Source organism: Neovison vison, chromosome 7 (genome assembly GCF_020171115.1).
Source record: "Neovison vison isolate M4711 chromosome 7, ASM_NN_V1, whole genome shotgun sequence".
Classification (NCBI taxonomy): Eukaryota; Metazoa; Chordata; class Mammalia; order Carnivora; family Mustelidae; genus Neogale; species Neogale vison.
In genome coordinates, this window is record NC_058097.1 from 96236178 (window position 1) to 96250715 (window position 14538).

A 14538-nucleotide genomic window follows, 5' to 3' on the forward strand; every position below is an offset into this window, starting at 1 on the left:
CTGAGTATTTTACCAGTTAGAAGCAGCTGAATATGGTAGGGAAGAGACAGAGAGCAGAAGAGAAAACTAGAAAGGTAGGCTGGAGCCAGTTCATAAAGCAAAATCTATGGTTTGGGATTTTTGTTCCATAGGTAGGGTAGGGAACAAAGAATCAAAGGTTTTCCACAGAAGATAAACGCAATGAATGTCGGCTCCCCTAAGAGCAGGCTGGTCAACAAGGCGGCTGCATCTCTGGGGAACACGGGTCTGGGGTTCCAGCAGCCCTTCACACAACCCACCCCCCGCGCCCCTGCTCCCTCATGTCACAGAATTCCTTACTCCTCTTGCAGGCATCAAGTAAAACTACCAGGCTGTGAGCACTCACGCACAGAACGCACACTAAGGCTGACATACATCTTCTGAAATAAAGATCATCTGTGTGTACTAAGGAAGGGAACTGTGTAAGTCTTGAAAGTTCTTTGTTAAAAGTTCTACTTGGAATGGACATAATGTTCTATTCTGTCTACTTTTAAATGTTTATTTAACTATTCTGTCTACTTTTTAAATGTTTATAAATTTCTCTAACAAAAAAGTTTTTTTCAGGCCCCTTTTTGAGAACTATGCTAACAATTTTAGAACCCATGGATGTCGATTTCCTAAGAGAAACAATATACACAAGAAGTGGGTGAGAAATTTCTCTCTTGCCAAGGTGGTAAGGTCTGTCCCAACTCCAGGGTAACCTCCTGTGGTAGCCGCTCTGGACCGTGCGCGACTGCGCACTCCTGCCCAGAGCGGCGAGCCCAGACTCACAACAGGGGACTCTAACTACACAGAACGCAGGGGGAAGAGAGAGAGCGCAGAGTCAGAATGAGCCCCGGGCCTCTGTCCCTTCATCCCAGTTTCTCTTTCACTGAAAAGTCACAGCTGTGTGACTGGGTAGTAGTCCAACTTCTGCAAATTCCAAAAATCCAGCATGTGTTTTGAACTGTTGTTCTGAAATGTGTTAATGGCTGTAATCAGCTTTCCTTAACAACAGAAAAAAGCAGGAGTCATACATAGTAACACTGAATATTACTTTGTAGAACTTTTGTTTCTGATACATGCAAATAAGCAGAGTGTATACTAAACCACAAAATGAAATGGCTTTCTTATTGTGGGTTACAATGGGGATTAAAAGGAGAGGACAAGATAATTAAAGAACCTGGGGCGCCTGGGTGGCTCAGTAGGTTAAAGCCTCTGCCTTTGGCTCGGGTCATGATCCCAGGGTCCTGGGATCAAGCCCTGAATGGGGCTCTCTGCTCAGCAGGGAGCCTGCTTCCTCCTCTCTCTCTCTCTGCCTGCCTCTCTGCCTACTTGTGATCTCTCTCTGTCAAATATATAAATAAAATATTAAAAAAAAAGATAACTGAATAAACTGAGCAGAATCTAGTAAGTCTTAGATGACAGGAGCTATGCAGTCTGTTGAGGCGGTTTCTGGTTTGAGAGGTCTAACTATTAGAAAAGGAGGTATCTTTCAATGAACACTTAGTCTGTACCAAACACTGTGCTAAATGCTTTCCATACATGACCTTACACATAAGGAAACCGGCTCAGAAGGGCTAAGTAACTTGCAAGTGTTATGGAGGGGACTCCAAAGTCTGCAACTTCTGTTACTACAATGACAGAGCAAGTATATACTTAGCGATGGCTGCATGCTGAGAACTGAGTTAAGTGCTATAAGGAACAGAGAAATAGAAAACATGGTTTAGGGGTGCCTGGCTGGCTCAGGGGTTAAGCCTCTGCCTTCGGCTCGGGTCATGATCTCAGGTTCCTGGGATCGAGCTCGCCATCGGGCTCTCTGCTCAGGGGGAGCCTGCTTCCCCGCCTACTTGTGATCTCTTTCTCTCTGTCAAATAAATAAATAAAATATTAAAAAAAAAAAAAAAGGAAAGGAAAACATGGCTTATACCTTCAATAATCTTACAGTCTAGCTAGGGGCATGTAAGTACACATCTCAAAATCTATGTATAATTCCCATATAACAGAGGCGGACTGGAAGAAGTTCAACTCCCTAAAGGCAAAGGTATGGAAATACATGCCTCATTAGGACACTATGAATTTCACAAGGACCCAGACTATGTTCACTCATAGCTGTTGTGTTCACGGCCCCAGCCACAGTGTGTGCCTGAAACACAACACCACAAGCAGACTGTAATTTGCTACTAAATCCAGTGGCAGAAACAGTAGGTACAGTGGAAGCTCAGTAAGAGGAAACTGTCGGAAACCTACAGAGCTTGCAGTGATACCACAAGAGGGACTATAAAGATTCTGAAGAATTTATAGAGGAAAAGGAGAAAGTAAAACATTAAGAAAACAGGTAAAAAAAAAATTCTTAAAAGTGAATCCAAGAAAAAAAATGAATTGGAAGAAGTTTAAGAATGAGAAACTACTTATTGGAGTAGAATGACTCTTGCCAGATAGTATTAAGCTAGGAAAATAGATTAGGGCCGAATTATGAAGAGTCTTGAACATCAGGTATATAAATGGTCCATAAGAATACAGATGTCTAGCCTCAATAATTTTTAAATGCACACACAAAATTTTTTTTAATCTACGATAGTAGGAGATTCTTACAATTAATAGAGTGACAAAATCCAGATTAGCAAAGATAAACAGGCACATTGCTGATGGGATAAGAATTACTGTCTTTCTGAAGACTGGTTTGGTATTATGTAGAGATTTGTAAAAGGTGCATACCCTTGGCTTCAGCAATTTCATTTCTGTTAAATTCCATTCCAAGAGAATGCCCCATGTGTACGTAAAAGTGTTAAGGAAGTAATATCCACAAGGAATAAACTACAGTAATAACAATAATGAAAATGCCCATCATTAGGGGATAGGTTAGGTGTATCTACTAAATATCTATGATAAAATACAGGCACTGAAAATAATGTTACAATACACTTCCTGTGTCATATAGGGTAAAATATACGGAACGTCACACATTTCTTTGAAATAATAAAAGGAAGAAAAGAAGGAAAGGGAAGGGAAAAGAGAAAAGGAAAGGAAAGAAAACAGGCAAGGAACAAGTGAACAGAACAAATGATGATTGCGGCTCAAACCAGAGGCTGGCTATGGGGGCTGGGGTTCACTGTACTATTACCTCCAATTTTGTAAATATTTGAAAATTATTAGAACCAGGCTTTTATTTTTTAAATAAAGAGATTAATTAAGGCCTAAATCCTTATGAGATGAAAAAGCCTTTAGAGAACTATCTCATGTGGGCAAAAAGAAGAAAGGGAGACTGCACAGTGGCTTTCCCCTTGCTACAAACGAAGTTTTGTTTTCAACAGGTCAGTTCTGTGAGGGCAGAGACCATGTTACTCTTTCATGTTTCTTTTCCACCATTTACCAAAACACTACATAGAGAGTCAACCCTACATACATACTTGTTATTTGAAAAATACGTCTCGAAGGAAAAGGGTAGTGATAAACCATCTCTCTCACCTTGTGTTCCCTTTCTGTCTCCTTTGCTAGCTTCCGTGAAGAATAAAACTTTTTGCCACATGTCATCAAGTCCTGTATTTTGCCCGAGATGAGCACAACTTCTAAATCCATAGAAATCTCTCCCCAGAGGTCTGCAAGGTGAAACACTTTAACTATCAATGTGCTTGATGTTTTACCTTCCTCTATAGCAAAACTCTCCGAAGATGACGCCTGCCGTAAAACACAGCAGGCGCTCAGTACTTGCTCAGTGAACGGATGTGTAGGTCTGCGGCCGACAGGTGCGACAGGAAGGCTAACGGACGGCGCAGAGTCTTCTTTTTGCACAATTAATTCTACTTCACTGAAATTTATTACAAAGCAACAAGAATGCTTCTAATTTTCATTAGTTATTTAAATCTGTACAAGATTAACTTGCTTTAGCTCAACTATAAAATAGGAGATGAACTAAAAATCATCCTAGGTTTCTCCCTTAAGACTTTATCATTATAAGGTCTTTAACCTTACAAAGATATCTGTAACGTATTTAAGAATTCAGTTTATTCTATGCGTGGCAGGTTATTCTCAAAATTAATTTCCCTTGGCCTTTCTGGCTTGGTTCAGATTTCTTTATTTTACCATTATAACTAGTGGTACTTCCTTCATTTCTAAACTATTTACATAGGAACTATACAGAGCAATGAAAACTCGGACTTACTCACCTTGACTTTTTCGAAATCACCCTCAATATACTAAGATACTAAAAGTTAACAAATACATACTTTAAGGTTAATAATCTATGACTTATGACCTTGCTGCTAATTCAGTTTTTTTAATCAACGTTTTGTATGGACAGTCAGATAGTTCCTATCTGAGAATCAGCAACTTTCTCCAAACCCGAGCCCTATCATGCCAGGCCGCAGTGTTTTATTAAACTCTGACAACACATGCGGGTGTCACCCCATCTCACAGTTAAGGAAACAGGATTACAAAGGCTGAGTAACTCACCAAAGAGCACACTGCTAGTCAAAAGGCCACAAAGGGATTCAAATCCTCATCTCATTCCACAAGTATGCCCCTGACCCCTAGAACACACTGCCCCCCCGTCAGCGCCATGTCCCCGAGACAGGATGGAGACCTGCCGCCACCAATCCATTCTCCATCCCACCACTCTACGGCACGAACAATCCATTTTATCTGACTGTCACTCTGAAGACCGGAACCAGATCTCCGGTGTCAAGCCCAACTCACACAAGGCCTAGCATGTTTTAAGTGCATAACAAATACGAACTGAATGCCCTCAGAGAATGCCAATGTATATAGGACAAACACCTAAAATACAAACAGCCACAGAAAAACTTTTAAATGGGCGCCTGGGTGGCTCAGTGGGTTAAAGCCTCTGCCTTCGGCTCAGGTCATGATCCCAGGATCCTGGGATTGAGCCCCGCACTGGGCTCTCTGCTCAGCGGGGAGCCTGCTTCCTCCTCTCTCTCTCTGCCTGCCTCTCTGCTTACTTGTGATCTCTCTCTGTGTCAAATAAATATATAACATCTTTAAAAAAAAACAAAAACTTTTAAAAAGTTATTTTAGTTTAAGGTTTTTTTCCTCCCATTTTCTTACTATGTTTCACCTTTTCCTACCCATCGTGTGTCTTCAGCAGACAGCTAGAAGCCTCTCCGGGTTTGACACAGACGCTGCTGCTCATGTGCTACAGGACCCGCCAACGACAGTGGAGTTCATCAGAATCGTGTGCATCACTGGATGTGAGCGGGGCTACGTGGGTCTCCCAGGAGCAAAACTAGAACCGTGGGCCTCTGGGCTTCTCAGGCAGCACTTAGGCTCTGGGCTAGGTTTTGGACTGACTGACTTTTCAGGTTCTCCACTGAAGAGCAAATAGCTCAACCGCTCTGAGGGCTGTCCTATGGAAAAGCCAAATTCTACAGTTTGGACACATACTTCAGACACATGCACGCTGCCACTGAAGCACGCACACACACATGGGCAAAGACACACACAGAAAGCACGAGATCCACGTGTGGGCCCGCATTTCGAGCTGGGTCAAGTAGAGCCAGGCTACGTGAAACCTTGGAGCCGGACTCTTACCTTGGCTCAGGTCACACACACTGAAGGACAGGCTGGCCGCAACCACAGTCCCCACTCCAACAACAACAACCAAAAGACTAAGAGCTGTCCAAGGTAGCAGAGCTAAGAGCAGAAAAACACATGCAGAAAGCTATCCCAGCGTTCCAAGTTCCTAAACCCACACATCCTTCATTTTAGTCTTAGCCTTGAATTTTCCATGCAGGATTTTATACAAACTAACACATCTGCCTTTTTCTGTTTCAGATGGGTTCCTGCTCCCCCGCCACCAAGAGTGCAGACGAACTAGGCATGTGTAAGGGCAATCCCGTGTTCAAAATCCTGTATCAAACTCTGCTCTCTTCTTCATTCACCGCCACAGTGCTTACCATCATCCTCAGGAACTCAAGACCCAGAAATGCACTTCATTAAAAGCCAGTTTCACCATGTCCCAGCAGACTGAGGCCGACCTCCCTCGGTCTCTGACCCTCAGTGTCTTCACCTATAAAGGAGAAACAATGACAGCATCTACCTACTAGTTCTCCCTCCGAAATGCGTCCTGAATCCTTCCACTTCTATATTCATCTCCACTCCATCGACACCTCTCACCTCGATTATAGTTTAGAATCCAAATACCCCACTGCAACCCAAATGCTCTTCTGGGGTATGAAAATCAGATCACACCAGCTCTCTGCTTAAAACCCTTCAACAGCCGCCCACTGCACTGGGCTCCTGCTGCCTGTCCCTCCAGCTGATCGCTCTCGTCCCCTCCCCAACCACACTGTGGCCACGTTAACCTTTCTCTGTCCCTAAAACAAGCTAAGCTCCTTCCTGATTCACAGCCTTTACCCTAGCTCTTCCCTCCACCTGCAAAGCTCTATCCCAGATCTTTACAAGGCTAGACCCTGATCATTTAGGTCTCAGCTCCAATATCACTTCGAAAAGACCTTCCCTGACCATATTCCATAAAGCAAAAGCGACAATAAGAGCGTTACGGGCGCCAATTCATTCTCTATGGCATTCGGCTATTTTATGAAGAATCACTTACACGGGGACACTGAAAGGACTTGGTACATACTTCCCTAGGCACTATTAGAAATATAATCGGCTCCTTGTATAAGCATAAAGATTTAATAGATAGACAAGAGCTGAGACAGCGCTGAACAAAAGGAAGAAGTAAAACTCCACTATTTACAGGTAACAGTATATTTTATACAGAAAACCATAAAGATGCCACCAAAAAACTGTCAGAATAAACAAATTCAGTGGTGCTGCAGGATATAAATTCAATATACAAAATCTGTTAGAGTTCTTTACACTAATAACAAACTAACACAAAGAGAATTAAGAAAATAATTCCATTTACAACTGCATCAAAAAGAGTGAAATATGGAGGAATAAATTTAACCAAGGAGGTGAAAGTACTGTGCACTGAAAACTCTAGGACACGGAGGAAACAAGGAAGACTAAGAACGTTAAAATGTCCACACTACCAAAAACACACAAATGCAATGCAATCTCAACCAGAAGTTCAAGAAGACCACAAGTCCAAGAAGTCCTAGAAGAAAACCCAGTGTTAGGTGATACCCAACATGTACAAAGAACTCCTACAACTCAGTAGCCAACAATAAAAAATCCGACCAATAAATGGGCAGAAGATCTGCACAGACGTTTTCCAGAGAAGACACAAGGACGGCCAACAAACACAGGAAAAGGTGATGTCACTCATCATCAGGAAATGCAAATCAAACCCACAGGATCACCTCACACCTGCCAGAATGGTGAGTATCAAGAAGGCAAAAAATAACAAGTGTTGGCCAGGATGCTGTGAAGAGGGAATCCCTGGGCACTGCTGGTGGGAAGTAAAATGGTGCAGCTACTGTGGAAAATGGTATGGAGGTTACTTGAAAAATTAAAAACAGAACTACCATATGATTCAGCAATTCCAAATTGCTGGGTATTTATGCAAAGAAAATAAAAAACTAACTTGAAAAGATAATGTAGCCCCTTGTTCACTGCATCATTTATGATAAACAAGGTACGGAAATGACCTAAGTATCTGCCAATGGGTGAAAAGGTAAACACACTGTGAGACAGACACACAATGGAGTATTATCAGCCAGTAACACGAATGAGGTCTTGTCATTTGCAGTGACTTGGATGAACCGTGAGAGCATTATGCTGAGTGAAATAAGGCAGAAAACAACAAATAACATATGATCTCTCTCATACGTGGAATCTTACAAAAAAGAGAGAGAGAAATAAAACGCCCAAACTCATAGATACAGAGAAGAGACTGGTGGTTTCAAGAGGCAGGGGGCCAGAGGTGGGAAAATGTATTTTGTTTTTAGCTTAAGTAAACTGAATAAAAATTTTCAAAAAATCATTTTTTTGTTTGTTTACTAGTCTTTCTCGGTCTTCCCTTATCCGAATGTTAACTCTGTAAGAGCAAGGACTTTGTTTTGTTCACGGTGTACCCCTTTCTACTCACCTCACCACTAACAGAGACCAGATTCATATTTACTGAGTGAATGAGCGCTCCCTAAACATAGGTCAAAAGCCTTAATGAAGAAAAAGCAATGAGAGGATTGTAATCTCTCACTCTAGGATCCCATTCCTCATAAATCCGGGGCACATTCACCAGCAAACACACACAAGCTTAGATTATCTATTTTGACCCACACCCCACGGCCGGGAAGGAAAGCAGTCCAGTGGAAAAAGTACTAGTTTGGAGCCAGGCGACAGGCTGGAACTCATCATTACTCAGGAATACCAAAGACAATGATTTCTCATTACCTCTCACAAAGTGCTGTACAAGGAGGGTGATTATTATTTACACATACTCCCCTCCCCCAAACTTAAAGCTCCTCAGGAGCCCTTCAGCTCTTATAAGTATACAATCTTTCAAGAATTGAAGAGGCCTCTCACAATTAGCTCCCCTCTGACTCTCTACTCTGATTATTCCAAGAACCCAGGCTCAGATCTTTCAATCATCCTACAGGCCATTAAAATGTCTTTTAACAGGACACCTGGGTGGCTCAGTGGGTTAAGCCTCTGTCTTCAGCTCAGGTCATGATCTCAGGGTCCTGGGATCAAGTCCCACATCGGGCTCTCTGCTTTGCGGGGAGCCTGCTTCCTCCTCTCTCTCTGCTTGCCTCTCTGCCTACTTGTGACCTCTCTCTGTTAAGTGGATAAATAAAATCTTTAAAAAAAAATTTTAAAAATAAAATAAAATAAAATGTCTTTCAGGAAGCAGCTGGCTGGCTCAGTCAGTAGACCACGTGACTCCTGATTCTCAGGGTTATGAGTTCAAGCCGCGTGCTGGGCGCTGAGCTTAGTTAAAAACAAATAAATATAATGTCATTTAATGATTTCTTCAAAATGCCTCTTACAGCCCTTCCTTTCCATTAGTTTATCATCATGTACGTAGCTGACCCCCTTTAGTGACAACTAAAAGCAAGTGTCTTGTCTCTTTCAGCCCTGTCATACACACGCCAGCAGATGCACCCCGCAAAGCGCAGCTTCGATCCGCTAGTCATGGATGGTCAAGGCTCTCCACCACCGAAGCACTGGTTCTCACACCCTTCAGACCCAACACTCCCTTTGACAGCAAACCATTAACTGAAATTTACCGACATTATTACTTCAAGAACACCGATGTACATCTCTAATTACGACACAGAGCGGAAAGCAACAACTCTCTTTATAATGAGTCAATCTATATTTCAACCTGTAAAGACGTGGTCACAGCCAAATAAGGTATAAGGAAAGGAGTCAGCTGCCTGCACCTGTGTGTGGCATCACCGGGAAGGGAATGTGGTGCAGCAGAAACGCTGGCGACCACATACTGTCACAGTGGTGCATCCTGGCACTACTGTGGGCGACAAAAGCTTCTGCAGTAAAAATACGTCTAAAGCCCAAACAGCAATAAAAATATTATCTTTCCCCAAGTTACACAATAGTATCATCACTGGAAAATACAGTGTATTATTAATATCATATAAAAATATTTTGGTTTATAAGTAAAATACAACTCAGTTTTAAACTCGGGCATAAACAAGACTTTCACTGACCTGTGTGGCCAGTGGGACCAGTGACTCAGTCCTTCTGGGATGTGATCTAATTTCTGTTTATGTGGGACAGGGAGAGCACTGAGTCATGTAGCATTCCTGACCTCATTCACTAAAAATCAATCTCTGTGACAACTGAAAAAAGCCTCCATAAATTTATATACTATTTCCTAGAGGTAGATGTTACCTTTATTGAAAACCCCTGGCCTGGAGATGTCAGTTCAAAATATATTAGCCTAGTTCAAAAACATTAACCTAGAATTCAAATGTTCTCCACAATCTGCCCTCTACTTTTCAGACTAACTTCCAAAACTTTCCGACACACAGTCCAGGCATCAGAAAAAAATAGCTTATCAGCTCCCCACTTTTTCCCCACCTTTTGCTTACTGGCATCTTCATGTAGTGATATTTAAACAATTCAGCAATACTCACTTTCCATGGATTCATCTCTGTCATAATCTACTGTATTAATGAGAAGCAATTTTAAGTAAAAATCTGTAAAAGGATCCTAAAGATATTGTCATTACATAATAAATTTTACAACTAAACATTCTACATATAAGCAACTTAGAGGAGGGGCACCTAGGTGGCTCGGTGTATTAAGCATCCAACTCTTGATTTCGGCTTGGGTCATGATATCAGCGTCGTGAGATCGATCCCTGCATCAGGCTCTGAGCTCAGAGTGGAGCCTGTTTATGATTCTCTCTCCCTCTGCCTCCCATGCTACAGCTTGCTCTCGCTCCCTCAAAACAAAACAAAACTAAAAAAAAATTATGAAAGGAAAATCTTGGGAGTAACTTTTACTGGCTATATAGGATATGTCAAAATCCCTTTAGGGCAAAAATGTTTATCCATTAAAAAACAGGACACCATGTTCGTTCTTAAAACGGAAGAATGGCTTAATGTGAGGAACTCTGTAAATGTGATTTACTGAATTAGTCCAATGGAGCAAAATGCCATTCTTCAAAACATGTTTTTATTTTTATATCTTATTTTGATTTTAGCATCACAGGAAAGTTGCAGAAACAGCACAGAGGGCCCATATATCCACCACCTCATTACCCTAATGGGTAATGTCTTACACAACTACAGAATAACTATCAAATCCAGGAAAAGAGTATACCACTACTAACAAATAGTTAGTTTGGATCTTGGGGCGCCTGGGTGGCTCAGTGGGTTAAAGCCTCTGCCTTTGGCTCAGGTCATGGGATCGAGCCCCACATCGGGCTCTCTGCTCAGCAGGGAGCCTGCTTCCCTTCCTCCTCTCTCTCTGCCTGCCTCTCTGCCTACTTGTGATCTCTGTCTGTCAAATAAATAAATAAATAAATCTTAAAAAAAAAAATGACGGATCTTACTAGAAATTCACCAGTTTTTCCCACGAATATGTCTTTCCTACTCCAGGACCCTGTCTACGAGCCCACACTGCAGTTCATTGTTGCTCAGATCTCCTGCTCTCCCCCAGTCTGTGGCAGTTCCTTGGTCTGTATCTCTCTCTCTTTTTTACTTTTTTGGTTTGTTATGATCTTGACACTTTTATCTTTCTTTAAAAAAAGAAGAAGAAGAAAAAAAAGATTTTATTTATTTATTTAAGAGAGACCGAGCATGAGAGGAGAGGAGGTCAGAGGGAGAAGCAGACTCCCTGCAGAGCTGGAAGCCTGATGCGGGACTCATGACCTGAGCGGGAAGCCGTGGCTTAACCGACGGAGCCCCCCAGGCACCCTGATCTTGAAACTTTTAAAGAAGAATAGTCAGTTACTGTGTAGACTGTCCTCCAATTTGAGATTGTTTAATCTTCTTATTAGAATAAGGCTATGCATTTTTTATCAGAATACCACAGGAATGCGGTATTCTCAGTGCAGAGATACACCATGTCAGTATGTCCTTATTACTGGTGATGTTAACCTTAATCACTTAAGATAATGTCTTTTGGGTTTCTCCACTGATTTTTCCCTGAGTAAATATCTTGGGGAATATATTTTGAACCTGTTAACATACTCCACTTTACCTCACACTTTAAGCCATTAATTTTAATATCCATTAATGGAGCTTGTCTACAACTGTAATTACTGTGATTTTGCTTAACAGTGATCGTCAATTTCCCTTCGTGTTTGTAAGGTGAAACTCTTCTGTAAGAATGAGTTTGAGCCTCTTCCAAATGTTTGATGGCCAGTATTAGGTACATATTTTTGTCATGTGTCTGTATCTTTTCCCAACATTTTTCTATCGGGTGCTTACCCATTTCTGTTCTTCAATTTTTATTTACTTTATTTTTTAATTTAAAAGATTTTATTTATTTGACAGAGAGAGACATAGTGAGAGAGAGAACACAAGCAAGGGGAGTGGGAGAGGAAGAAGCAGGGTCACCGCTGAGCAGGGAGCCCCATATGGGGCTCGATCCCAGGACCTGGGAGCATGATCTGAGCTGAAGGCAGACGCTTAATGACTGAGCCACCCAGGCACCCTCATTCCTCAATTTTTAAAAGTTCTTTATACAGCAGGGCTAACAGGCCTTTCTCCGTGATATATGTTGCAAATATTTTTTCCCAGAATGTCAGTTCTCTTTTGACTATATGGTTCTTTCTACAATTTTAAAAATATAGTCAAATTCATCAATCTCTCCTTTTCCTGGCTCTGAATTCTGAGTCATGTTAAAAAGCCTTCCCCTACACCAAGGTTAAAAAAGGAATCATTCTTGTACCTATATGATTTCACGTTTAGTGTTTCAATCCTTGACCCATTTAGTGTTTATTCTTCCGAATACTGTAATTACACAATATCATCTTTTTTCAAATGGCTACTGTGTTGTCCTATCACCATCTTCTAAATGTATCTTTAAGTCTATCTTTACACCCTAGTGATTTGAGATCCAACCTTTGTCACACAGAATTCGGGACTGTCAACTCCATCCCACTGGTCCACTATCCATTCGTGCGAAATTAACACACTATTTAATGGAGGATGTTTGAATGTCTGGTAGGGCTTTCTCCACACAGTTTTTCTTTTCCAGTATTTTCCTGGCTATTGGTACATGTTTATTTTCCCATACAAACTTTCACATCAACTTGTCTTAACTTTATTAAATAGTTGTTAGTATTTTCAATGGTATTACAGTGAATTTATAAGTTCTTTAGGGAAGAACTGACATCTTTATAACTCTAAGTCACAGAATTTAAGAGCCACCCAGGCGCCCCATGTATATTAATTTTAAATCTTAACTACTTTTCTGAATTGCTTTATTGTTTGAGTTAATTTATCATTGATTGTCTGGAGTTTTCCAAATATACTATCATATCATCTTCAAACTGAAGGTTTTACTTCTGCCCACCCATCCTCATGCCTCCAACAGATTTCTCTAGTCTAAATGCAGAGGCTAATACCTATTATACAATGTTAAACAACAGCAGAAATAGTGGGCATCCTAGCCTTGTTCAAGATCTTGTTGGAAATGACTCTAGTGTTTCTCCATTAAATAAGATACTGGCTTTGGGACCAAAGTATATAGATTTCTGATTATATTCTTTTTTAAATTTTTTTAAAAGATTTTATTTATTTATTTGACAGAGATCACAAGTAGGTAGAGAGGCAGGCAGAGAGAGAGAGAGGGAAGCAGGCTCCCTGCTGAGCAGAAAGCCCGATGTGGGACTCGATCCCAGGACCCTGAGATCATGACCCAAGCCAAAGGCAGCAGCTTAACCCACTGAGCCACCCAGGTGCCCCTTTTCTGATTATATTCTTTATAGAAGAAGAACAAATGAATAGTTTCTCAACATAACAAAATGCATAAATTATGCCAAAATCCAATACCATGTTTAATGATGAAAATGTGGAAGCATTCCCATCAAAGACTTAAGAAGCAAGGATCCCCCATATTTAACATTTTCCCCCAAAACTATTAAAAGATTTAGTCTACTGAAGGAAATATTAGTATTAGAAAGGCAAAAGCATCATTATTTGCAAATGATGTACTCAGTGGCTTGGAATACCCAAGATAACAGAACTCTGATACAAACAATGAAAATATCCAGTGAGCTGCTTAGTGTGAAAGTAACTTTACTTGAAATGTACATCTGACCTGTAGGAGGCTTGGCCTCACAATGGGGTACTACCTAGGTGAGATTTTCTCTACTATACACAATACAGGTCCAAAAACTTGTTCTTCTGCCTACATTAAAAACTGGTCAAGTTTAAAAACTTGGTATTGATTTATACCAACTAAATACAGAGAAGATAATCGATTAACCATAATAATTTGCTAATTTACAGAGAAAAACATAAATGCCAAAAAAAATACAGATTTTAATCTTAAATTCTGATGTGTATTACAGTATAGCCCCCTATGAAGGGACTGTAACAGTAAAATATATCTTTCCTATACCATAACTACCCTCCATTAATAAAAAGAGTCTAACAGTTAAGTATATATCATTGCATGTTCTTTTTTTTTTTTTTTTTAAGATTTTATTTTATTTGGGAGAGAGAGAGAGAGCATGAGAGAGGGGAGAAAGTCAGAGGGAGAAGCAGGCTCCCTGTGGAGCTGGGAGCCCGAGGCAGGACTCAATCCCAGGCCTCCAAGATCATGACCCAAGCAGAAGGCAGTAGCTCAACCAACTGAGCCACCCAGGCGCCCCACCATTGCATGTTCTGATGGCCAATAATTCCTCTCAGAGAATCTAAGACAGTAAGTCTGTTCTGAATAGGGTATGGTATGGAAAGTGACTTGTTTCTTTCTAACTATTCAAATAATGCTGTTGATACTTGATTTATATCAGTACTTGGTGACTTTTTTGGTTTATTGTTCTTTCCATCACAACATACTTCATTTTAACATGTATCATTTCTCTCTGAAAACAGAAACTATAAATCAACAAATATATATAATAAAGGTTATATACACAGTATAAGGGCCTTAGCTCACTGAGGTATATAAACAGTAAAGCATCTTCATTAA

General features: G+C 40.8%; 1 protein-coding gene across 1 annotated transcript in view; it reads right to left on the reverse strand.

The window, feature by feature from the left end:
- CUL5 (cullin 5) overlaps positions 1–14538 on the reverse strand; it is an 88841-nt gene that overhangs the window by 28116 nt on the left and 46187 nt on the right.